This window comes from Lactuca serriola, chromosome 8, assembly GCF_051521515.1.
Source record: "Lactuca serriola cultivar US96UC23 chromosome 8, Lser_US96UC23_V15, whole genome shotgun sequence".
In the NCBI taxonomy this organism is placed as follows: domain Eukaryota; kingdom Viridiplantae; phylum Streptophyta; class Magnoliopsida; order Asterales; family Asteraceae; genus Lactuca; species Lactuca serriola.
In genome coordinates this window covers 279,163,743-279,191,587 of record NC_136415.1, presented here as the reverse complement: position 1 = coordinate 279,191,587, position 27,845 = coordinate 279,163,743, and the positions used below count along the sequence as shown (strand labels likewise).

Here is a 27,845-nt window from a genome sequence, read left to right as displayed (position 1 = left end):
GAGGGCTTTCAAAAGGAAAAATTTTCAAAATTTATTTAGAAGTGAAATAGGGGTATTGAACCCAAACAAGTTAAGAAATGTTGCATGCAATGGTGCATGAGATGTAAATGTGGCTGAAGTTCATGAATTTGTGTAGCCCATTAAGTGGGGTTTTAAGCCACGAAATTTCAGCCATCATTCACTGGATATGTTAAGTTTCTAAAGTATTTTTCCTCAGATTTATGGTTGGGTTTAAGGCCATTGATCATGCAAGGCAAAAATGGTGTTCATAGAAAAAGAGCTGTTTGCGCAACCATTTTGTAAAAATTGCCAAAAATCGGATATTTAATATTTTACAGTGAGACCAGTTGTTTTGAAATTTAACTCATGGAACTATCCAATACAAAAAGAATATCATGATTTGGTTAAGTAATGACCGAGTTATGGTCGTTCAAAGTTGAACAAAGTAATCTGGCAGATTGCATGTTTGCTTTGAGTGCATTCTTAGGATATTTTGACAAGAACATCATGCATCCCTTTGTTAAGGTCCGATTTCTAGCACATGCATGGAGTCAATGAGCATCCAAGATGTACTAGAAATGGTTTAAATGCTTTTGATCATGTAAGAACACAAAAGAAATGGAGAAGAAGATGTAATACTTGGTTTTGAAGTCACATGAACATATGTGCATCATTTTCACTCCTTGCATGGGTTTGATCCCGAATTTTCACCATTTCAAACACATGCATTGTGTTATGGTGAGAATCTACAAACCACAAGTGAAATTAAGGATTTCTAGCCATGGAAAGGCATAGAATCCAAAAAGAAGAGAAAACTAAGAAGAAGAGGAAGTAGAATCATGAAACTATGGGAGAAGATGTTGTTGTTTACCTTGGTTTTGATCTTGAGGGAAGTAAGAACACTTCAAGGTCTTCTAAATCTCGAAATTTGGCAGAGGAATGGGGGGAATTTCGTGAGTTAGAGAGAGAGAGAGAAAGAGAGTTTGTGTGTTAGGAGGGTGGAGTGTGAGAGAGTGAAGAGAGAAGAGGTAGTGTGAGGGAATAAGCTTAATGATTGAGTGTGTTGGGAAGAGGAGAGAGAGGAGAGAGACGGGAATCCGACTTTTGAGGGTATAATATCCCTCTCTCCTTCATTTTTCTTTATAAAATTTCAAATCTTTTATAAAAATTCTCCAACTTTTTATAAAGTGTGCACCTTAACCTAGTTTTTATGCTTAAAACTCTTGATTTTTGACTTATAAATTAAGAGTAATTGTTAATGAGTTCAATTTTATTTCCTTAAATGCATTTTTATAATTTTAATTATTATAAGATAATATTAGAAGCTTCATAATTATTTTTATAGAATTTTTAAGGTTAAAGCTTGTGAATATGAGTTTTTAGGGCATTTAGGGTTTTTGAGAGTTTGTAAGTCTTGGATATCAAAATTAATTAAATTTTGAGATTTCAAATTATTTTTGCATTTTCTAACTCTTATTCAAGTTAGAAATAACGATTGTAATTTATTTTTATCGGTTTATTGGCATTCTATGTAGTGATTCCGAGATTCAAGCAAAATTGAGGAATCAAGTATACTAGTCCTAGTCTTCAACTTTGACTTAAGTTTCTATGAGACTTTGACCTAATTTCTACTACTAGGCCATGACATGTGGTGCATGAATGGTTTTTATAAAGATGCATGAGTCCGAGAATGATCTGAATTGACAGTTGTCACAGGTTATAACTTAGCTTCTAGTTACTAAGTCTAATATGTGTAGTGCCTTTATGTGCAACTAAGTCTAGTCAAATCTAGAACCGACTCGAATTTTGACGGTTGTCACAATTTTCCTTTGGAAAGCCATCTTATATCCCAAAAACTTCTTTTTCATCACCAACCCTCAAGGTGAGCTTAGACTCGCAAATATCAACCAAAGCTCCAGCAATGTTAAGCAATGGGCGTCCAAGGATAATTGGAACATCGGGATCTTCCTTCATATCCAAAACTACAAAATCTTTTGGAAAAACAAATTTTCCAATTTTCACCAAAATATCCTCCACGATGCCCCGGGGTTGTGTCACTGAACGGTTCGCCATGTGAATAGTCATTTTTGTAGCCTTCATCTTCTGAATTTCTAACTTCTGATAAAATGAATAAGGCATCAAATTAATGCTAGCCCCAGAATCGGCTAAAGCATTAACCTTCATTTTGTTGCCAAATTCACACGGAAGAGTGAGGCGTCGCAAACAGAATTCCAGTGTCTAATGGGGACCTTACAATGGATTTGATTTTCTCTCTATATATCCTACAAACATATCAAGAAAAATAATAATGGACGGGTCCTTAGATTTATTTGTGACCTTTGAGGAGTAGGATCTCCCATCTTTTTCAGTGCCTCTCCCAATACAGCTTTTGAGCTTTGTTCACTTAGAACCACCTTAGAATGCTTCATTAATTGCTTGCGAGTGTCAATCAAATCTTGTAGTAATTTCTGATGCTCGGGAATTTTGGATAAGGACTCGACAAAGGGAGTATTAATCGGGATCCCCTTCACATGCTTGACAAACTCTCTATGCTCTCTTTCCAGTGGACTAAGGGTAGCTTGGGAAGGAAAAGGCAAAGGCGGCTGATAAACCGAACCAATTACATAATTTTTCTGTTCATGACGGGTCCACATCGTGAACTTATGTGGTTCACGTCGTTAATTCTGGAATTCAGCAGCTTCATGATTTTCGAGCTTGGTCTTCTTCAGCTTTGGATCGGGCTGCTGTGGTTCTTCTTCCAATGCCTCCAGGAACTCAGAGATGGCTTCTTCTTCAGTGTATATGGCCATTACATGAGATTGGGTCTTCGTTTCGGTATTTTTTGGGGATAACTTCTCATGAACTAGAGTGGCTAGTTGACCAACTTGTACTTCAAGGTTATGGATGGAGGCTTGCTGATTCTTTATTAATGTTTGCTGTTCCATAATAGCAGAATCAGTGGCATCGTGTCTCTTTTCCGAAGCTTCCATAAACTTCATCAACATAGTGTCTAGATCAAGTTTCTTCTCGGCTGGTGGCTGCTCCTTTTGATAGAAGCCTCGACCTATCTGCCTATACTTTTCTTCTTTTTTCTTCATATACTCTTCATATGGCAGCCACTCCTTCTTCGGTTTCCTCCAATCCTCATCAAACCTATCCCCACTCGAGTAGCACACTTGAGCTTTTCTGTTCCCAAACTCATCTAAATTGCAGTCCTTTGTCAAGTGTGGACCACTACATCTCTCAAAACCCACTCTTATGGCATGTATTGACTGGTCTATTTGTGTTATCCTTCGATCCAAATTATTCAGCATAGCCATCACAGCTGCTATTTCTTCAGTTTCGGCCCCTCCACCGCCTTTGACTCCATCTTGCCTAGGGTTGTGGTATTCGCGAGAGTGCTTCGCGAATTCTTCAATCGACTCCTTGACCTCCCTTGGATTTTTCTTTGTCAACGGTCCTTGAGAGTCAAGGAGTTGTATCGTCATAACGTTGACCCCGTCATAGAAGATTGACATCTCTTGTTGCACATTTAGATCATGCTGAGGGCAATTTCTGAGCAAGCCCTTGTACCGCTCTCATGCTTCGTATAATGACTCCCCCGACTATTGCTCAAAGTTGGCTATTGCCTTCTTGAGTTTGTCTATCTTGGATGGTGGGCAAAACTGGTCCAGGAATTGCTCGCGCATTTGAGCCCAAGTGGTAATTGTACCCGGTGGAAGTGATTTTAACCAATCCTTAGCAGCTCCTTTGAAAGTGATGGGAAGCATCCTAAGCAAGACGGTGTTTCTGTTGACATTTGGGACATTGAAGTAATCCGTAATGTCGTTGACTTCATCTAGATGCTTAAAAGCATCCTCATGATCTTTCCCAAAAAATGGGATATCCTTCAGTGCAGTCAAGATGTGCCCCTTCAACTCAAATGTGGCAGTAGCAGGTATTGCGGGTTGGACTAAACCGGGACCCACATCTTCTCGGATCTGCTTTTTGTAAGATCCCATGGACATCTCTTCAATTGCTGCCATCTCATTCTTTGGCTCGTTATCGGGTTTGCTCGTATGTTCTTCAAATTCCGGCTCGGTATCGTATTCGGATTTGGTTTGGACGGGTATTTGATCCAAGTGCTCAAAATTGCTCTTGTAACTCGCAGATGAACTTGACTCTCCTGTCTTCTTTCACAACTTCCATGAAAAAGCTGACTTTAATTCTTGTAAGGGCGTCTTTTTCTTGTGAATTGCAGACTCGGGATCTTCAAGTGGTGGCACCAAGGGTGTGTTTGAGCCTCTAGTCATGAACTCCTGCAACTCGCTAAACTAAAAACGTAAAACAGAACTAAAATAAGAAAATACTAAAAACTGAAAATCGCAGCTTTCACGTCGTGAGTTTATAAAACTCACATCATGAATTCTGTGACAGAAACAGAAAACAAAATTTTTGTTATATGCTAACCAACTAAGCTAATAAACAAAAATAACAAATAAATAACTAATTAACTTTTTGCATATTTTATTCCACAAAAGGGTCGATTAATCTAATGCAACTAAATAAACTAATAAACTAAGCCGTTCCCCGGCAACAGCGCCAAAAACTTGATGTGCACAAAAGTACCCACTAATTTTAATATTTATAACCTAACAAATTTAGACTAACTATGCACTTATAGGCAGTGTACCTAGTCAGGTTACAGTATAGCTTAGGTAAGTCGGGTGTCGATCACAGGGAACGGTGTTACTAATTAATTTACTTACTATTAAATTAACCTAATTATTAACAAGTTTAAAGGGGGTTTTATCTGATTTTACAAGATCAGATGAACTTAAATCAAATTCAATAAGTAAAAACACACTCTTGTTTAGTTTGAATCCACTTCTTCCTTATGGCTAGCTAATGATTATGGATTATATAGTTGGTTTTCATTATATTAGTAATTTAGTTCTAACTTTACCAATAATTAACTAATTCATGTCAAACAATGTATGTTCACACACAATTAAACACATAACTAATTATGAATGTAAATATGTTATGTAAGATTTATTATGTAAACGCAATTATAGTCACAATACACGTTCTCTAGCACAGCTAAGTTTATTTATTCTAATTGCTAACTAAGATTGGTCAATCCTAGCTCTAACAATTCAATGTTCACTAAATCATTAGGTAAACAAGTTCATGCAGTTAATGGTCACTAAGCTACACAGAACATGCAATCAAGCAATTAGAGAAACAAACACAAGCATGCTAGGTAAACAAATCAAACACAAGCAATTTTACCAACTAAATAAATCCATAAACATTAAGCTATTCATAAGTTAAAAGCTTCATCTAGCTAAACAAGAGTAGCTAGATTCAGCTGCTCATCATAGCAACTAACATACTCACACAAATCAAAGTGTAATAAAACATGTTCCTAATTATCAATTAAATAATCTAAATTATTGACCTTCACTCTTTTGGTGTTGGAAGCCTTTTCCCAGAACTTTTCTCTACTCAAAATCCCCTTCTAGAACTCCTCTCTCTTGCCAAAAGTCCCCTCTATTCGTAATGGTCAAGGATATATATAGTTGCTGACTTTCACAAATTCACGTCGTGAATACGAGATAACCGTGACCAGCAAGGATTCCTTCGCTCGCGTACATATCTTCAAGAACTTAGACTCACGTCGTGAATCTTCCAATTCCCAGGACGTGAGAACGCTTTTTCTAGCTTTTTCTTCTCTTTTAATCTTTTAATTCCCAAAGTTTCTTTCTTTAACGCTTTTAGTCCCTTTTCTTCAAAATGTCTTCTTTTTGGCTGCAAATAACATTTAAGCTCATAAGTATCATTATTCTAAACAAATTACCAACTTATTAATAAAAATGTACTTAAATATTGCCTAAAAATAGGTATAAATATGGCAATATCACGTAGATATGAAGTATTTAATATAAATTACATCCTATGTGTTCATATTATCTGTGTTCTTGATATCTATGATGGATGAACCGAATATACATTTTTATTTGATTTAAACTATATATGTATTTTATGTTGGATTAGGTGTCTAAGCCCTAACTATAATTGGTATGTAGTTAACCCGATAGTAGCATGGTCCTTTTAGGTTGCCTTCACCATAGCAACTTGACTGGATGAATTATGGAGAAAGAGGTTAATTATGATTAAATAATATATTATAAGAATAATATATTAAATGAGAAATCATATTATTTAATTAATATTGGTTCAAATTCATCAAGTTTTTCAAGCTTTCTAAAATTTCTCGTGTTCATCAATGGCAAACTTCAACATGAATACGATGACTTGTTGTTCTCACTTGCTTGGTTCTTCAACCAAAATTCCGATGTTAATCCCTAAATACTATGATCAGTGGGCTGACAGAATGGAGGATAAGTTAAATGGAATTGATGAAGAACTTTGGAATTGTATTAATTGAATAGTTCAAGCTCCTGCTAATGTTCAGTCAATTGGATCATCTGCTACTTCTGCTGAAGTTGCTGAACAACAAAATCGTTTGAAGAAGAATGAAAAGAGATGCATGAGGGAACTAAGAGGTGCTCTACCTCCTGTGGTTTACAATTACATCCGTAGTTGTAAAACAGCCAAGGAGATCTGGATCACTCTGAAAGAGAAGTATCAAGGTAGCGAAAAGACGAAGATCAACTCTGTGAAGCAATGTCTTGTTGAACTGAAGGAATTCAGACAAAAGGATGATGAAACTCTTGAAAGTTACTATGATCGTCTGAATGAGCTTGTATATCGCTGCAATAGGTATGGAATCAAGAGGTCCCTCATGGAATTCAATTTAATATTCATCATGGGCCTTCGCAAGGAATGGCGAAGTGTGAGTATGATGATAAAGAATCAACATAGTTTTGATACAACCAGCTTGAATGATCTCTACAATCAGCTGAAAACACACGAAAGTGAAGTTTCAGAAATATATGAAGAATCAAAACAAAGTATAGGAGGTCCTTTGGCTCTTGTTTCAAAGGTATCAGAATTTGATATTAATGAAACAGATGGTTTAGACAATGAAGGATTCTTAATGAACTCTGATGATGAAGCTGTGGCATTCTACTCAAACAACAGAGTTAAGAAATTTTTCAAAAAGCCTTTTAATCCAAAAGGAAAGGCTAATGATGCGAAGAGTGGAGTTGGGAAAGTTGGAGGAGAGGAGAAGAAGAAAATGGAAAAAGTTAATGAAAAGCAAAAAGATGCGAACGAAGTGAAGAAACTGAAAGGTGATTCTGGAATCTATTGTCACTACTGCAATGGTGCGAATCACTTCGCAGCTGATTGCGTGTTGCGAAAGAAAGAGGAGAAAAAGAACAAAGTGAAAGATGAAGCCTACTATTTGGAAAAGATTGAAGAGTTGCGGGCAAAGACAAAAGGAATGCCACTTGTTGCGAAGGGTGAGTCTGATGAGGAAGAGAGTGGAACATATCAGATCTGGTCTTTAGGATCTGATGATGGAGAAATGAGGCATCCAACTCATGGAGCCATGTTCGCAAGTTTTGAAGATTACGAAGAGGATGTTTCAGGTAGGTGCTTCGTATCCAAATCCACAGACAAATCACCAATGACCACCAAGGTACGTGCTATTCTTGAATCTTTTAATATTCCTTTATCTACTTATGATGCTGAAATCACTTCATTTGATGATACTGTGGCTTATTTTGATTCTGTTATTGTGTCTGCTAGTACTGATGCTCAAAATTTAAATATGCAACTAGGTGAGACACGAAGAGAATTAGAAATAAAAAGAAGCAGAGTAGACAAACTTGAACTGCAGATCAAAAATGTAAATTATGATAGGGACAATCTTGCAAATGAAGTTAGGTTGTTTCTAGCACAAAGAAACATATACTGTAATTTTGCTAAGCGTTTGTATGGTAAATTAACTGCTTTACATCATTCGTCTGACATTAGCAAAGAACAACATAGGAAACTTTTACCTTTTCTTGAATATGATCGTGAAAAAGTTGATGTTGTGTCTTATGATTGCGAAAACACAATTGCTCAATTTGACAAAATACCTGATTATAGATTCACATATGGTATTGTCAAAATTGATGAATTTTTGAATGCTGATGAATTGGGTAGTATTGTCAATGAAACTTTGACAAAGAATGAACAAGTGAAAATTTTAAAGAAAACAGAAACTTCAACTCTTGACTCTCAATTCAATTATGTTGATGTCAATGACAATTCAGATAATTTGAGTGAAATAAGTGAGATTGAAGAGGAAGAAGAGGTTGATTGTTCTCAATTGTCTATCATTAATATCACATCTAAAATCAAAGGTAAAGACATTATAGTTGATTCGATAGTCAAAGATGAAATTGAAAAACCCTCTACTTCGCAACATTGTAATTTTGATAATGTGGAAGTTGAAAACTGGAAGTCTGATGACACTGATGAAAACAAAGAAGATGTGAAGGGTTCACATGAAATACCTCCACGAGTTGTAGTTGATCAAGTCTTTGGAGATACAAAAGAATTCGACAAAATTCTAAGTGACAAAGGTGCACATTATTTGGAAACTAACACTGTGGTTTATCCAAATTTTATATGCACTGATAACACCATTTTTCCAAATCAAGTTTTTGTCACTACTGGGAATGCTGAGAAAATTAACCCTGAATTCAACAAAATGGTTGAAAAAGATAATCAAAGGCCAACTAATGAAGGTTTCTTCGCAAATCAATATACAGTGGAAAACAATTTAACTCAAAATTTTTATGTTTTTCAAAGACAAAAATCATCACAAAAATGGGTGGTTAAAGGTGAAAAACAAACAAAGTTTTTGAAAAAGTTGAAAAATCAAAGGTTGAAGTCAAATTAAATTCTCATGAATTCTAATTGATGGTTGGAAAGTATTCAATAGAAAATAATGTTTCAAAAAGAAAAGCAAGAAAAGCAATCTTTTGGCAAGTTGTGTCCAATGATAAATCAAAAGTTGAAAAAGAACAAATTTCAAAGTCAAAATCATCAAAATTTCAAAGCATAAATAAACAAAAGGATACAAGTTTTCATAAACCAATAAATTATGTTGAGAAAATTCCAATGAAAAATAATGATAAATTTGTTCGCAAATATGACAACAATCGAAAATTTGAGACTTCGCAAAAATTTGTGAATAATCAAAAGTTTCATAATGTTGGAAATTCACGAATAATTCATCAACTTTGAATGTCACAACTCAAACAAAAATGAAGTTTTCACCTAAACAACCAAATTTTCCAAATCCTTCAGTCTCAAAATCGACCAAAGTTTCGTATAAAAAAGGAAAATCTGATGTAAGTACGATCAATCATTGGCTTGAAGGGAAAGGAAGACAATATCAAAATGGGAATTTTTCAGAGCAACAAATAAAGAATGCATTTGACAAGTTCGCAAATAACTCTTCCACTGGTAGTTCATCCTCTCATGATTCGCAAGTTCCAGTACAAAAATGGAAACCAGTTATCAAAGTTGCGAATGTTGTGAATGATGAGATGAAAGTCAATGAAAATCCAAAACTGTTAAACAACTATATTTCAATATCTAGATCGGATGATGTTGATATAATTGATAGTGTCACAGACAAAGTGAAAACATGGTTTTTAAATTCACAACAATTGTTCAAAAATACTAATGGTGGACCCAATAAATCTTGGGTTCCTAAATTTTTTTAATAAATGCAGGTGGTGTGTGACGAGCAATATGATGTGAAATGGTATATAGATAGTGGTTGCTCTTGTCACATGACTGGAAGAAAGGAAAACTTGCGAGATTATCGAAGCTTGGAAAATGCAGGAGTAGTCAAATTCGGAAATAATCACAAATGTCAAGTGAAAGGCTATGAGAAAGTCACAAATGGACAATTCACTGTTAACAGGGTTGCTTATGTTGAAGGTCTTCAGCATAACTTGATTAGTGTTTCGCAACTTGTTGTGGGTACTGGAAATCAAGTTATGTTTAATGAAGAAGGAAGTATAATTTCAAATGCGAAGACAAATGAAGTACTTCTCAAACTCCAAAAGCTTTGATTCAAATTCACAAAGTTGATGTTGTGGAAAGTGGGTTTGTTCATGAAATCAAGTCTTCAAGATGCAAAAAGATTAGAAAGAAAAAGAAGAAGAAGATGAATCGGAAGAACAAGCGGGTTTACTCACAAAAATTGTCAAATGTTGTGAAGCCAAAATCCGTGAAGCAAATTTGGGTTCCAAAGCAACAATCTCCAAAGGTTGCATTGAATTTGAAGTCAAAACCCAAATGTGTTGGTGGTTCTTTTGAAGATGTTCTTGGATCATTGAAGAACATAAAGAACGAGTTGTACATCTCGCATGGTGGGTTGTACAATGTTTGATTTGGAGATTTTATCATTCCGACAAAAGAACCAACATCTTCTAAATTCGATTTGTTTGTTGAAAACGGAACTCGATTCGTCAAAAAGGTATCTCAAATTCTCAAATGGATTCCAAAACGTCCATGATTTAGATTCGTGCTTTGCGTTTTTCAATTTTTGATCAATTTGCCTCATTGGATCTAATCCGTTTCAAACCCATTGTTGATCCAATCAAAAAAAATTTAGATCAATCCAAAAATCAATATCATATTCTTAAAATCCCTTTTTAATTCTGACATCAATATTTTTACAAGAATTGTTTGAAATATTCACTGTTCATAAGTTTGATTTGAGCCCAATATCAATCTCACTGTTACTGTTCATTGATTAATCATTTGGGCCCAATCGTATATTTAAAAGATCCGAAAGAAATATGATTCACTTGAAAATCTTGTTCGTCAATCGACTTATACACACGTATATCTCACTTGTACCTTCAACTCATATGTTAAGTGATGGCTTGTGATTCTTCAACCTCGTTGTCTCAATGTTTATTAATCGATTGATTGACTGAAAATCGTAATCGATTTCTTGATCTTGAGTCTCGATTGTTGCTATTATACTGTTTAGTTCTTTATCATGATTCAATTTATGAATTGGATGTGTTACCTATTAAACAGAATCGATCCCATTTGATTAACTTTGATTATCAAGTTAGAATTGTGAATCGGTTGTGTTTGATAAGCTGATAATGATCAAGCAGTTGTCGATCCATTCTTTGAGTTTGATCTTGGGAAGGATAGTTTGGAATCGATGTTGGTGTGAAGAGTTAACGCAGAAAAGTCGAGTGAAAACTCAAAATTGATCAGAGTCGATAGCAGTTGAAGTCGATTTCGACTAGTTATCTGTAATCATTTGGAAGAATTGGAATCGAGTGTTCAATGTCAAAATCAAGTCGAATAGGAAGATAGATTTGATAATCAGTGCTTGAAATCAAACGTTTTGAGATTGACGATTCTTTACTGGTCTTCGAAGGTTTGAACAAATCGATATTGAGAATTGGATTTTGATCGAAGCCTGTGATTTTGATTCTAATTTCGAAGGCTTGATTGTTGAGTAATGAAAGTTTGATTTTGAGAAATTGATTGTGGAGTCGATTTTCAAAGCCTGAGTTGATTGAAGTTCTAAGGTCGATGGTCACCTGTTGGAATTTGGGTTAATATCGATGCTTGGGGAGTCAATGTCAAAGTCGATGGTGGATGATTGAAAACGAAATTGAGTTTGTTGTTAATGGTCGAATTGTCAAGTTTGTTTGATGTCGATTGAAATAATGAACGAACAATTTCTTGGGATCGATTAGATGCGAATGTTTCAGGTTGCAATCGATGGTTTGATGAGTGATTAGATTCCGATTTCACATTTGGTGAGAAAATTTTGTTATTGATTTGTGCGAGTTCGCATCTGGGTTTCAAAAGTAGTTCGCATTTGGTTAACTGGTTTGAAGGTCAATATGATTCGCAGTCTGTGATAATCAATTTTGGGTTAGCATATTGATTTTGTTTGCATATTGATTTTGTTCATCATACGAGTTCGTAAATTTGGGTCTGGATGTCAAACTCACTTCGCATTTGGTTACTTGGGATAAAGATGCGAAGTTTTATTATACATGGTTCACATTCATGTTTCACGTGCGAAGTATTGAAGATGCGAAGTATTTCACTGTTAGTGAATTGGGGAAGAAGAAAGCAAAAAGTTTCGAACTTGGCCCCTTATATTTTCATGAAATGGCAAAATTAGCCCAGTTTCGCAAGTTTGAAGAAAATGCAGAAATTTTCAAAATGACTACCTGCAGTTTCGCATTTTTGGCAATAAATACTCAACTTCGCAATTGGGTAATAAAAGCTGAGAAATTGCAGAATTTTTAGTTCTGGTCCTTGCAGTTTGTGCGAATTTACGCTTTTTGCCCGGTTTCGCAAATGGGCTAGAGTTTCGCATATTTGACTGTTTTTGGCGCAACGGGTCCCTGCAAGTTTCAGAAAGTGACAATTTTTACCCGGTTTTTGAAAAATCTTGCAACTTTCACCCAAAAAGTCAAAAAAAAAATCATAAATTGGAAATTTTTGTGGCTTTTTCGTGATTGTTTTTCCGTGCAAGATTTTTGGTGATTCATTTTTGGTACACATCAAGGGGGAGTATCGTTAAGACTATTCATCGGGCGCTTCTCATCCTTAGTGGTTTTTATAATCATTTTTTTATTATAAAAAGGGGGAGAAAATGATGGGTATTCGAAGCTTCTCGGGTTTGTCGAATATTCGTTTGCGGATTTGAAGACCGGTGTGACTTCGAGGGGGAGTTTGGTCTTGATCGCGCTAGCTCGTTGGAGATTAAAGTCGGACATCCAATCCTAACTTTGAGGGGGAGAATGTTAGGGTGCAAAGTCATGCTTGGATGTGGTGTTTTAGGCTTTCCTCTTTCTATGTGTAAATGGGTTGAGTCTTTCCTATAAATAGGAAGTGAGTGACTCCCATTATGTAAGAGTCCATTTTGGAGTGTTAGACTAGAGAGAGAAATTGTATACAAACCCATTTGTATAATCTTTCTAGATCTAATAAGTGCTTACAAAGATTTATTTACTCCTTGTGTTCTTGATTTTACATGATGATTCACTAGATCTTTCTAATTCCACACATGCCATCATAATCAACACCACATCAATTTAATTAATATTGGTCAAGAATTAATTTAGAACTAATTTTGTGGTCAAAAGAGATTAATTAAATTAAGGGTACTGGTACTACAATTATAAGATAGTTACAAAGTTGGGCTTAGGGTCTACAAGGAAGGAATGGACGAAATTTATGTGGGAGTCCACATAGAATTCTTCCAAGGGGCCTTTTAGAAGGATCCTATGGGATGCTTAAGGACTAAGCAACTGGATTAGGGCTTTGAATGAAACCCTAGTTGCTCAACTATTTAAGGAACCCTTGGGCATGCCAAAATCGGCCACTAGAAACCCTAGAAAGATCTTGATCCAATTTTGTGGCTCTCCATCTCTCTCTCTCTCTCTCTCTCTCTCTAATATTCTTCCATTTCCTGTGGTGTTTGTGATCTATTAGAGGCATCACATTTGAGGTGCTAAGTTCTCAAAGGTTGAAGATCAAGCTAGCTACAATTGAAAGGTAATATTCTAACTTTGTTTTAGATATAAATTTATATTTATGCATGCTAGATTAGGGTTATAGATTAGGATGATTAGTATTGCATGTACAATTAGAGAAAACCTAGATCCAAATCTTTTGGGGTTGCATATGCACCATAGGATTGATGTAATGCTCAAAACCTATCATTTTATACCTATAAATTTTTTGGGTAAAGATGGGTAGATGAATGATAAGGGATGAAAGATGATATAGATGAACAATGACAAATATGGACTTAGTGCCATATAGATAAACATTGGCAGCTGCACCACGACCTGTAGATGTTTTTGAATTACGATGAACTCTAAACATCCTAGGAGATGCACTTAATGGATAATATCAACAGTTGCGCCTAATAGAGAACATCATAATTCTGGAAACTGTGGCTAAATGATAATATCGATAGTTGCGCCTAATAGAGAATATCATAATCCTGGTAGCTGTGTCTAAATGATAATATTGGCAGTTGTGCCTAATATATAACATTGGCGACTGTTCCTTCGGTAGCGATGGACTTCATGCCTATTCCTTAGGACAATCCTTAGGAATGAATGAGTTTCTTAGGGTAGATCCTTAAGACATAAAGAAGATACTGGGAATGGGTAATTGGGTTAATTGTTTGATGATGAAACATAATAACTTTATTATTGTGGGTTGAAAACCCTATCTACTCACCAAGTTTCCCAACCTAACTCACTCAATTTGTTTGTATCCCAAGTGTCGATACGAATCTAGATTACACGGAGATATTAGAGGATATGTAGATCCCTAGTGTAAATAAATGTAAGGTCTGTTTATGCTTATGTTTTTGTATTGACAATGACAACCCAAAGTTTTAATATAAACAAAGTACATTCCTTTAGAAATGCTTTGATAATCTATTTATCATATTTTTTTGGGAACAAATTCTGCAATATTATTGTTTAAAATGAACACTCTGATTTTCAAATAAGCATAAATAAAAATTTTAAAATGACCATGAATTTGGGGAAGTCACACCTAAGTTATTGACATAGTGAATTTTCTAAAAGATTAGGATCTAAGTTTACATACTTGGAATAACTTGTAAGAAAGCCAATAGTTAACAACAATTTTTCAAAAGAAAATATTTTTAGGAGAAAAAGCAAATCTGAAAAATTAAAATATTTAGTTTTGATAAGTTATAAAAGGTAAGCTAGTGATGGGTGGTTAAAATTAAATTTTCAAACAAAGGATCCTAAGTTAAAAACATAGTATATTTTCAAAAGACAAGGGTTCGAGACAGTGCTCGGAATATTTTCTCAGGTTCAATAAAGTAAATTGGAGTAATAAGTAGTAAGTACCCATAGACATAAATCAAAAGATATTCCAATAACTATGTACCTTATGCAAGTGATAACTGTCTCATATGACATTTGGAGTGCAGCTTTTCTTAAATGATATCTTGGGTTGATAACTTGGGATGGTATCTTGAGATGATATCTTGGGGTGCCCCTACTATGACAACCCAAATTTATTTCCGTTACATAATCCCGTTTTCACTAACGGAATTCGTCGTTATATATAAATTTTCGTAATATTTGGAGTCGTCAATAAATAAATATCTATTTGGAGTCGTTATATATAAATTTCCGTAATACTAATTAAGGAAATTGCCTAGATGAGTTTGGACATCAAAACATAAGATATTAGAGTCTAAAAGAGGGTTTACGGCCCAAGCTTGTGCTTAGGCCGTAAACACCCATTTACCATGTTAAATTGCCCCAAAAACTCATCTAAGGCATGATAGAATTTAGATATGATCTTAGGAAATGCTTAAGGCCATAAAGCAACACATTTTAGAGCCTAAAAGGGAGTTTACGGCCCAAGCCTATGCTTAGGCCGTAAACACCCAATTCACATGTTAAAATGTCCCAAAAACTCACCTAAGGCATTCTAGAATTTAGTTATGATTTAAGGGAGTGCTTATGACCATTTAACAACTCATTTTGAGGGACAAAATGGAGTTTACGGCCCAAGCCTAAGCTAGGACCGTAAACTCCCCTAAACTCAACCAAATGAAGGTTTTTAAACCCCCAAATTGGTCCTAGACATTCACTAGAAATTTAGGGATTGATTTAAGGCCTTAACTTGCATTTTGAGAGGAGGACAAGAGTTTACGGCCAAGCCTAGGGGATTACGGCCGTAAACTCCCAAGGAGTGGCCTTTGGGCCGTAAACTCCAAGGGAGTAAACTTTTGGACTCCCCCGTAACCCCTATTTGGCCTTATACGATCCCCGAGAACCACTTCTAAGCCCTAAGACCCCGAATCAATGCTAGAATGTCTAAATGTTTTCATAAAGGGCATAAAATGATTAATTCTTTGCAAAACACATATTCCACATGTTAATAGGGTCCTAAAAGGTGTACAAGTCCTTATTTGGTACAAAACGCTCAACCGACACTTTCACCCGATTTACTCGGTTTCAGGTGAGTTCATACCCCTTTAATGAACCTTTCAAATGTTTTTAAATGTTTTAGGGGGGGGGATACAAGTCAATTATACATGTTTATGGAAATTAATCACAAGTGATTCACTATCTGTAGTTCAAATCACATGTGATTTACCACTATGCTTTATAAAAGGATTTTCGCTTTCAAAACTATTTTGGATAAATAAACAATTTTCTAAATGTTTCCTTTTGACAACAATTTTTATTAAATAAATTTTTCTTACAAAATGTAACCACACTAATATATTTATATAAGTAAGACTTGAAGGACTTAGGACCGATAGCTCGCCTTATTTCCTGTTCTTGTTTGATTGTGGGCTTAGGGTAGTTTTTAACCGTCCGACTGTCGTTGATTTCTTAATTATATATCATGTATATTAGTGTTGGATACGAGGATTTTCATTTCTCACGGTGCTTAAACCACTAAATTGACAAGAACCATACACACTAAGTTAACTATAATAGGTATAGTTAAGGCCACTACTACTCGCTATAGCTACTACTCTACGCACTATAATACACACTATTACGAGACTATACACTAATAAGAGAACACACTACGAGTTATACAAAAGACTACTACACTATAATACAAGAGAAAGTACTGATCCGGAGATACCACACTAACTCACTATGAGATACTCTATTCGCTACACACTACGCCCAGAGTTTTCCGACATGAGAACGACGCTACATGTATAGATCTATACGGGGCAGACACTATTACATCCCGACTGTTAATTTCAGTCCGAGCCGTGCAGGCCCATGGATGCCGCTACTTCACTACACTATGCATGACCGGGAAGGTCATGGGGTCCTCTATTACTCACACTATCGATAGCATACAAGGAATACACTATATCCACACTAAAATACTAAACTAAAGGCTAAGTTAACATCCCGAAGTAAGCAAGTATCTAACACTAAAGGAAGTTTGCACCTCTATTAATGACTACAGGCATAACCTATTTTAATACCTTACTTATTGGAGATTCACTAATATACTTTTACAATAAACGGTTTTCAAAGATGAAAATTACATGCTTTCTTAAAGGTTTCACTTACAATATATTTTCTGGAAAATATAGGATTTTCTGGGGTTTTCTACTACTTATGAATGTAAATTGCAGCTTTTCATACTATCAGTTCTAATGCTTTTTATACAAAACTCACACTAAACTCTTATGAACTCACCAGCTTTATGTTGATACTCATTTTCAAAATAACTTGTATCCTTAGGTCAAAGATAGACAGGTACAGGTGCAGCATTTTGGAGAAGGTGGAGCATACAAGACCCATCTCTTATTTTTGTATTACTTTTGGTGTTTGTTAAACATTACAAAACACACTTGTAATTAAACTCACTATATAATGCAATGGTTGTATGCTTCTTGTTTTTACTATTATGCAATTGTGATGATACTGTACATGACGTCCTCCACCCGAAACGCATTCCGCCGTTATCGGTTTTGGGGTGTGACAGATTGGTATCAGAGCATTGTTTATAGTGAATCAAGTATATCAACCTATAAAGGATATACGAACTATAAACACTTCGGGACTAAAACACTCTGACCAAGAATATATATTGTTAAGTATCTAAAAGATTTAACTAAGTATATATATACACACACATCACTATAAAACACAGAAGTCAGTATCACCCTAGAACAAAACAAAAGTATTAAGATTGTTGGATAGTACAATTGGGCTTAGAGATATATAGTCACATTTGGGGGGATGTAGCCTGATCAACTACGTTTTCCTGAGAGTGACTATCATGTGCCTAAGCTTGGTTGTGGTGTTGTAACAAGTCTAAAAACTTACCAACACTACCACAATAACGTTACCATAAGAATACTATAGGAGTATTCTGTATCTCTAGAACACACGTATGTGATAACTAAAAGGGTCGTTGCTGGTAGGACAATAGTTGCTAAGTGGATACACCACGGTTACGTGTGACTAGGGCGCTATAGACTCAGAATCTGTAGCCTTTGCTTCATTCCCTGTTCTTGTTTGATTGGGGGTCTGAAGTTAGGGTTGCTTATTCGAAGGACTATCTTGCTTCGGTTACATGTAATCGGTATGCACTACGCAAGTATTGGGTCGACTGATAACGATTCATCTTATAAGTATCTTAGAGTAGTACGTCCATTAACCTTTCCTTTCCCCTTTTTCTCACGTAGATAGCATGGCTGGCTTCCACCATCTCGGTGATCCGTACTATCCAAACCAGGGCAATGGAGGATGGCTCGATGAGGAGTCAGACGATGATCACCCGATCCCTTTGGATGATCATCATGCTGAAGGCTTCTCGGATATCTCAAGCTCCGAACCAGAAGTTAACAACCAACCTCCTGAAGCTCCGAACCCTAACCCGTGTCCGGCATTTCAGGGTCCCACGCCTATGTGGGCCATATCCTTGCACCGATGGAGCGAGGAGCAGGGTCAGCCTTTACCTTACAATGGAGACCGAAGCTTCTACAACATAAGCGAAGGAGGATCAGCGGATCGGGTTCTGCCCATCATGATCCGAAGGATTGCCAGGAATGTTGAGCAGGGTCAAGTTGCTATTGGTCGAGTTGTAGAAGTGGATGCCAACTCGAATCTCAACACGGTTCACATCCACCAACTTGAAGAAGCCATGGACAGGACAAGGAGGACCAACGAGGCTCTGCAGCATCAGCTGGCTGCATCCCAAGCCGAAGTTAGGGAACTCCGAGCACGCCAAAGGACTCATGATCGACACCTTCAAGAAGTTATGCGTCAGCTAGCGGATCTGAGGATTCGCCCAACAAGTAACTGTCGCCAGTAGAAGACGTCTAGTTACCTCACTCTTTTGTTTAAAGTAATAGCCTTTCCCCTCTATGTTCTGTAGATCTCTTGTCTGTAAACATTCCTAGCTTAAAAATACTCTAACTAGACCTCTAAACTGCCAACATTTTCTTTATGGTTTGATGTAAGACCTACTGTTAGGTCAATTTTCATGAACTTGTATTACATCATTAATACCAGTATATTGGCAGTTGATTACTCTATTGCTATGACTCTCATTCTGATCTTGGGTTATGTTGATTTAATCCATGAAACACTCTATTCACATTTGCACTAGACTCTTACTATTGCTATCCTTTCTATGATCTTCCAGTGAAAGATGCCTCCACGAAAGCGCCCAAGCAGAGAAAGACCAGCAACTCAAACCCCTCCTCCGCCACCTCCTCCTTCGCAGTTCGATCCAGTGCTGTTCCAAACAGCTGTGACCGCGGCTGTGACAGTAGCCATGGCCCAAATGAACTCCGGAGACGCAAGCGGTGGTAACTCCAGGTTTGGTGAAGTCCATCAACGAGTGCAGGGATGCACTTATAAGGACTTCATGAACTGTAAACCTACTTTCTTCGATGGTACCGGAGGAATTCTAGCGTTATCCCAATGGTTCGAAAGAACCGAAGCTATGTTTGAAATGTGCTCTTGCCCCGAAGAGAGCAAAATCAAGTTTGCTACTGCCACCCTCACCAACAGGGCCCTGACATGGTGGAACGGCCATGTCAGTGCACTCTCCTTGGTTTCAGCCAATGCCATGGGCTGGGATACTCTAAAGGATCTTATGAGGACGAAATACTGCCCTAGGGGTGAAATCCAGAAATTTGAGGAGGAACTTTGGAACCTCAAGATGGTGGGGACCGACATAATAGCGTACACGGCTAGGTTCTGCGACTTGGCAGCTATGTGTCCCAATATGATCCCGTCTGAGAGCAAGAAGATTGAACGGTACATCTGGGGTTTAGTGCCCCCGTATCGAGGAAATGTTCTAGCCTCACGCCCTACCACCTTCGACAACGCCAAGGAATTGGCCCAGAGTCTGATCAACCATGAGATCTCTTCCACTCCAGCGACAACAACCACAACTACCACTGCACCACCTGGTTCATCTGATAGGAAAAGGAATCGTTTGGATAAGAAGAAAGGCAGAAAGACTCAAACCCCCTCCAAGGACCAACAAATTGTGGTGGTCCATGCTGCCACCACTCCAGCCACACCTGTCCCGCCTAAAGCTTATAGTGGGAATCTGCCCAAATGTCCCAAATGTCCTTTCCACCACCACGGCCCCTGCCGCGAATTGTAGTGCTCCAACTGTGGCCGGAAGGGCCATACTGTCCGATTTTGCAAGGCCCCTCCCAAACCTATCTCGCAAGTTCCCGGTTCGGGAGTGACCCCGACGTGTTATGGCTGCGGTGAAGCTGGTCATTTTAAGAAGAACTGTCTGAAGGCTACAAATGCTGAGGGAGCTGGAAGGTTACTCGCTATCGGTCACAATGAAGCGGTAGCAGATCCCACAGTGGTCACGGGTACGTTTCTTCTCAACAAATCTTATGTCTGTGTCTTATTCGATAGTGGTGCAGAAAGAAGCTTCATAAATCAAAACTTTAAACACTTACTCAAACAATCCCCTCAACCACTAAAAGAAACATTCGTCGTAGAAATGGCTAACGGGAAGACTGAAAGCTCTAACGAAATCTACATAGGTTGTACCCTCACGTTAGACGATCACCCATTTCCAATCAATCTTGTACCAGTTTCAATCAAAAATTTCGATGTCATTGTTGGTATGGACTGCTTGAGTCTTCATCGCGTCGATATCTTATGCTCCGACAAAGCCGTTCGCCTGAATCTTCCAAATCATGAAACCCTATTGATCTATGGAGATAAACCCGGTACGAGCCTTCGTATCATCTCCAGTATTCAGGCTCAGAAATACTTGCGCAAGGAATATCGCGCCTTTCTTGCTCACGTTGTCGACACTAGCCAGAAATTGAAAGATCCAAAGGACATTCCCGTTGTATGCGAATTCCCTAATGTTTTCCCAGAGGATCTTCCAATTCTACCTCCCAAACGTCAAGTTGAGTTCAGAATCGACCTAGTCCTAGGAGCTACTCCCGTAGCTAAGTCGCCCTATTTTCTAGCTCCAGCCGAAATGCAAGAACTATCCGGTCAACTCAACGAACTGCTCAACAAGGGTTTTATAAGACCGAGCTTCTCACCTTGGGGAGCTCCGGTCTTGTTCGTGAAGAAGAAGGATGGATCGTTTCGGATGTGCATCGATTATAGGGAACTCAACAAACTCGCAGTCAAAAATCGTTATCCTCTCCCTCGTATCGACGATCTATTCGACCAACTGCAAGGAGCAAGTTACTTCTCCAAGATTGATCTTAGATCCTGGTATCACCAGTTACGGGTGCTTGAGGAAGATGTCCCGAAGACAGCCTTCCGAACCCGTTACGGGCATTTTGAGTTCGTAGTGATGCCCTTTGGACTGACTAACGCCCCCGCAGTATTCATGGACTTGATGAATAGGGTGTGTCGTCCATATCTAGATCAGTTCGTCATCGTCTTCATTGACGATATACTCGTCTACTATCGAAGCGAGGAAGAACACAAGGATCACCTGCAACGAGTCCTGGAAATGCTGCAATCAGAGAAGTTATATGCGAAGTTCTCTAAGTGCGAGTTTTGGATCCGAAGAGTTGAATTCTTAGGACACGTGGTTAGTGAAGAAGGGATTCACGTGGATCCCTCCAAAATTAAAGCTATTGAGAACTGGTCAGCACCAAAGACGCCTATAGAAATTCGCCAATTTCTAGGCCTCGCTGGCTACTACCGCAGATTCATCCAAAACTTCTCTCGGATTGCGAAGCCTCTCACCATGTTGACACAGAAGGGTGTATCATTTGACCGGGAAGAGAAACAGGAGAAGGCATTCCAGACCTTGAAGCGAGCTTTATGCACCACACCGGTATTATCCCTTCCCGAAGGGACAGAGGATTTTGTTGTATATTGCGATGCATCAAATCAGGGGCTCGGTTGTGTCTTGATGCAACGAGGTAAGGTCATCGCCTATGCCTCTAGACAGCTAAAGACACATGAGGTGAACTACACTACTCACGACCTCGAGTTAGGAGCGGTCGTCTTCGCACTAAAAATCTGGAGACACTACTTGTATGGGACGAAGAGCGTGGTGTACACTGATCACAAAAGCCTCCAACACATACTGAACCAGAAAGAACTCAACATGAGGCAGCGTCGATGGGTCGAACTACTCAGTGATTACGATTGCGAAATCCGATACCACCCGGGGAAAGCCAACGTAGTAGCAGACGCCCTGAGTAGGAAGGAGTATTCTGGACGAAGAACCAAGTCATTGACAATGACTATCCGTTCGCATCTATTCGCGCAGATCAGGGAGGCTCAGCTGGAAGCCTTAAAGCCTGAGAATGTGACGGGAGAATCCCTGCGCGGAATGGATAAAAGTTTGGAGGTCAAGGGTGACGGAGCCTACTACTTCATGGACCGAATCTGGACTCCGTGCCATGGAGGTTTCAGAGACTTGGTCATGAGGGAAGCACACAACACTCGCTACTCCGTCCACCCAGGTTCAGATAAGATGTATGTGGATCTCAAAAAGCTATACTGGTGGCCTAACATGAAAGCGGAGATCGCTACCTTCGTGAGCAAGTGCCTTACTTGCGCGAAGGTCAAGGTCGAATATCAAAAGCCATCAGGACTCCTCCAACAACCAGAGATACCGGAATGGAAGTGGGAGCGGATTACAATGGACTTTATAACCAAGCTACCCAAGACAACAGGTGGGTTGGATACCATTTGGGTCATCGTTGACAGATTGACCAAGTCTGCACACTTCCTACCCATCAAGGAAACAGACAAGATGGAGAAACTCACAAGAACGTACATAAAGGAAATAGTGCGGCTGCATGGCGTCCCTATATCTATTATCTCGGACAGAGATAGTAGATTTACCTCTAGATTTTGGCAATCATTACAAAAGGAGCTAGGGACGAGGCTGGACATGAGTACAGCCTACCATCCGCAGACTGACGGACAAAGTGAGAGGACGATCCAAACTCTAGAAGATATGTTGCGAGCTTGTGTGATCGACTTCGGTAAATCGTGGGATACACACTTACCTCTTGTGGAGTTTTCCTACAAAAACAGTTATCATACGAGCATCAAGGCAACTCCATTCGAAACCCTCTATAGCCGGAAGTGCAGATCCCCTCTATGCTGGGTTGAGGTGGGTGACACTCAGTTAGCTAAAGGACGAGTTCCTGATAGCGCCCTCACTGGTCTGGAGATTATTTGAGAAACGACCGAAAAGATTGTACAGATTCATGAACGATTAAAAGCTGCTAGGGATCGACAGAAAAGCTACGCAAACAAACGGAGAAAACCCTTGGAATTCCAGGTGGGAGACCGAGTCCTTTTGAAGGTCTTGCCCTGGAAAGGCACGATACGCTTCGGAAAGCGTGGAAAGCTGAACCCGAGGTACATAGGGCCTTTTGAGATCCTTGCTAGAATCGGCCCTGTAGCCTACAAACTCAACCTACCCCACGAGCTAAGTGACATACATCCCACCTTCCACGTCTTAAACTTGAAGAAATGCCTGTCCGACGAGACTCTCGTGATTCCCCTCGACGAGATCGAGGTCAATGAGAGCCTCAACTTCGTGGAAGAGCCTGCGGAGATTATGGATCAGGAAGTAAAGCGAACGAAACAAAGCCGCATCCCAATTGTGAAAGTTTGGTGGAACGCCAAGCAGGGACCGAAATTTACTTGGGAGCGCGAAGATCAAATGAAACTCAAATATCCCCATCTCTTTGCTTAGTGGTATTGTAATACTTATCTGTATGAATTCTAAATTTCGGGACGAAATTCCCCTAATGGGGGGATGATGTGACAACCCAAATTTATTTCCGTTACATAATCCCGTTTTCACTAACGAAATTCGTCGTTATATATAAATTTCCGTAATATTTGGAGTCGTCAATAAATAAATATCTACTTATTTATATTTTTCTTGACATTATCATTTTAAAATAAGTAAATATAACTTGCAAGTGTTAACCACGTTTAACTAAATAAAGTTATATTACTTTTCAACCATTTCACCCGGGTAAAAAGTTTTAACCCCGTTAAACTTTAGCATCGGGTAGCCGTGTACCGGGTGTAATACCCGAGGCATATATAAATGAAGTGGACACCACTTGAACACTCTTTACTACCCTCTCACTCTCTCTCACTACTTTCTCACTCTAGACCCGATCCCGACCCCGAAAACCGCGAATTCCGGCTTCCTAACGTAAGAGTTTCTTCCCTATCTTGTTCTAAACATATTCCATTGCATTTAGAGCCCAAAAATCATATGATTTAGTGGAAAACATGGAGTTTACGGCCTAGGAAGCCTCTTAGGCCGTAAACACCCAAAACTTGGCCAAAAGTCCCATTTTTCCTTCCTTTAAGCTTGTATACTAATTAAGGAATTTGCCTAGATGAGTTTGGACATCAAAACATAAGATTTTAGAGTCTAAAAGAGGGTTTATGGCCCAAGCTTGTGCTTAGGCCGTTAACACCCATTTACCATGTTAAATTGCCCCAAAAACTCATCTAAGGCATGATAGAATTTAGATATGATCTTAGGAAATGCCATAAAGCAACACATTTTAGAGCCTAAAAGGGAGTTTACGGCCCAAGCCTATGCTTAGGCCGTAAACACCCAATTCCCATGTTAAAATGTCCCAAAAACTCACCTAAGGCATTCTAGAATTTAGTTATGATTTAAGGGAGTGCTTAGGACCATTTAACAACTCATTTTGAGGGACAAAATGGATTTTACGGCCCAAGCCTAAGCTAGGACCGTAAACTCCCCTAAACTCAACCAAATGAAGATTTTTAAACCCCCAAATTGGTCCTAGACATTCACTAGAAATTTAGGGATTGATTTAAGGCCTTAACTTGCATTTTGAGAGGAGGACAAGAGTTTACGGCCAAGCCTAGGGGATTACGGCCGTAAACTCCCAAGGAGTGGCCTTTGGGCCGTAAACTCCAAGGGAGTAAACTTTTGGACTCCCCCGTAACCCCTATTTGGCCTTATACGATCCCCGAGAACCACTTCTAAGCCCTAAGACCCCGAATCAATGCTAGAATGTCTAAATGTTTTCATAAAGGGCATAAAATGATTAATTCTTTGCAAAACACATATTCCACATGTTAATAGGGTCCTAAAAGGTGTACAAGTCCTTATTTGGTACAAAACGCTCAACCGACACTTTCACCCGATTTACTCGGTTTCAAGTGAGTTCATACCCCTTTAATGAACCTTTCAAATGTTTTTAAATGTTTTAGGGGGGGGATACAAGTCAATTATACATGTTTATGGAAATTAATCACAAGTGATTCACTATCCGTAGTTCAAATCACATGTGATTTACCACTATGCTTTATAAAAGGATTTTCGCTTTCAAAACTATTTTGGATAAATAAACAATTTTCTAAATGTTTCCTTTTGACAACAATTTTTATTAAATAAATTTTTCTTACAAAATGTAACCACACTAATATATTTATATAAGTAAGACTTGAAGGACTTAGGACCGATAGCTCACCTTATTTCCTATTCTTGTTTGATTGTGGGCTTAGGGTAGTTGTTAACCGTCCGACTGTCGTTGATTTCTTAATTATATATCATGTATATTAGTGTTGGATACGAGGATTTTCATTTCTCACGGTGCTTAAACCACTAAATTGACAAGAACCATACACACTAAGTTAACTATAATAGGTATAGTTAAGGCCACTACTACTCGCTATAGCTACTACTCTACGCACTATAATACACACTATTACGAGACTATACACTAATAAGAGAACACACTACGAGTTATACAAAAGACTACTACACTATAATACAAGAGAAAGTACTAATCCGGAGATACCACACTAACTCACTATGAGATACTCTATTCGCTACACACTACGCCCAGAGTTTTCCGACAGGAGAACGACGCTACATGTATAGATCTATACGGGGCAGACACTATTACATCCCGACTGTTAATTTCAGTCCGAGCCGTGCAGGCCCATGGATGCCGCTACTTCACTACACTATGCATGACCGGGAAGGTCATGGGGTCCTCTATTACTCACACTATCGGTAGCATACAAGGAATACACTATATCCACACTAAAATACTAAACTATAGGCTAAGTTAACATCCCGAAGTAAACAAGTATCTAACACTAAAGGAAGTTTGCACCTTTATTAATGACTACAGGCATAACCTATTTTAATACCTTACTTATTGGAGATTCACTAATATACTTTTACAATAAACGGTTTTCAAAGATGAAAATTACATGCTTTCTTGTCTCACTTACAATGTATTTTCTGGAAAATATAGGATTTTCTGGGGTTTTCTACTACTTATGAATGTAAATTGCAGCTTTTCATACTATCAGTTCTAATGCTTTTTACACTAAAATCTTATGAACTCACCAGCTTTATGCTGATACCCGTTTTCAAAATAACTTGTATCCTCAGGTCAAAGATAGACAGGTACAGGTGCATCATTTTGGAGAAGGTGGAGCATACAAGATTCATCTCTTATTTTTGTATTACTTTTGGTGTTTGTTAAACATTACAAAACACACTTGTAATTAAACTCACTATGTAATGCAACGGTTGTATGCTTCTTGTTTTTACTATTATGCAATTGTGATGATACTGTACATGACGTCCTCCACCCTAAAACGTATTCCGCCGTTATCGGTTTTGGGGTGTGACACCTACTATTTTAAATCTTTGATTTTAATATCTTAGTTTTGAGATATTCAGATGTTTTGTATTTCTTAGCATTGTGAACCCGATTATGACCAAAAAAAATTACGACATGAAAGTGGGTTTATTAGGATATCCTCATCCTAGGGTTGTGAAATTCCACATCCTTGGGATGTTCCTTTATGATTTAGTTTAACATGCCATTGTTAAATTTGTTGGTATAAGGCCTCGACTATATGATATGCCCGTGTCATTGCATGGATTTTTGCTTAAGTTCTAACAAATAGTTAGTAATATGGAGGTTGTCAGTTACTAAAGCGTAAGTTGATTCCCATATCCTTTGATTATTGCTAGAATTCGCACGTCTAGACGAGGCGTCTCAACCTAATCTCTTAAAAATACGTTAGTATTTAAACATTTGAAGGTATCTTGGATGCCTAGGATCTTAGGGGATGATCATCCCTTATATATTTGTCAAGATCTCTAGCTTTTTCTAAACAAATATCTTAGGTAAATGGTGGGTGTTAGCTTGGCTAACAGCCTCTAATGCTCAAGTCAATATCAAGAATGAGAATCTATATATATATATATATATATATAACTATTAATTGAAATTGGAAAGTAAAACGTCCTTGAGTATCTTGGACCAAGATCTTAGGTTTATGAAAAGTAAGTTTTAAGATGTATAACTTTCTAGGATCTTAGTAATAATTTACGACCTAGGGTAGATAGCCAGTATGCCCCGTTTCCAGCTTCTGAATCTATAAGGTAGGGACCTTCCCATTTTAGGGTAAGTTTCCCTCTACTATGTTCAGGTGTATTATCAAGATCAAGATTGGCAGTCAAAATCATTCAAGAAGAACCAAAATCGAGTCAATAATGCATGTAGTCATTCACTACAAATAAACTACAATATGCTCATCAAGACACCAAATACCCGACTTCAATAAATCTTTTTCAAGCTTCACAAAAAATCAGCATCTTGAAAAATAACAATTTTCTTTCGAATGACCTACCAAATTTCCCAGTTTTTATAATCTAAATATGATTATAAAAACTTCAAATGGTCATGATAATGAGCTCAAATCGGATATATCAATGTTATACTTTTATTTGACAAGTGGAGTAAACGTGAAACTTCGAAACCGAAAAGTCAAAAAAATATGACAATTTTTGAAATTTTGGCTTTTTGAATCTCCTTCGACTTGAACCGC

At 37.9% G+C, this 27,845-nt stretch overlaps 1 non-coding gene across 1 annotated transcript; it reads left to right on the top strand.

The window, feature by feature from the left end:
• The first annotated feature begins 3,534 nt into the window (after window positions 1-3,534).
• Window positions 3,535-3,641, top strand: LOC145071891 (small nucleolar RNA R71). Its single transcript, XR_013690852.1, has one exon. It is a non-coding gene; the product is annotated as a small nucleolar RNA R71 (small nucleolar RNA).
• The last annotated feature ends 24,204 nt before the right edge of the window (window positions 3,642-27,845 follow it).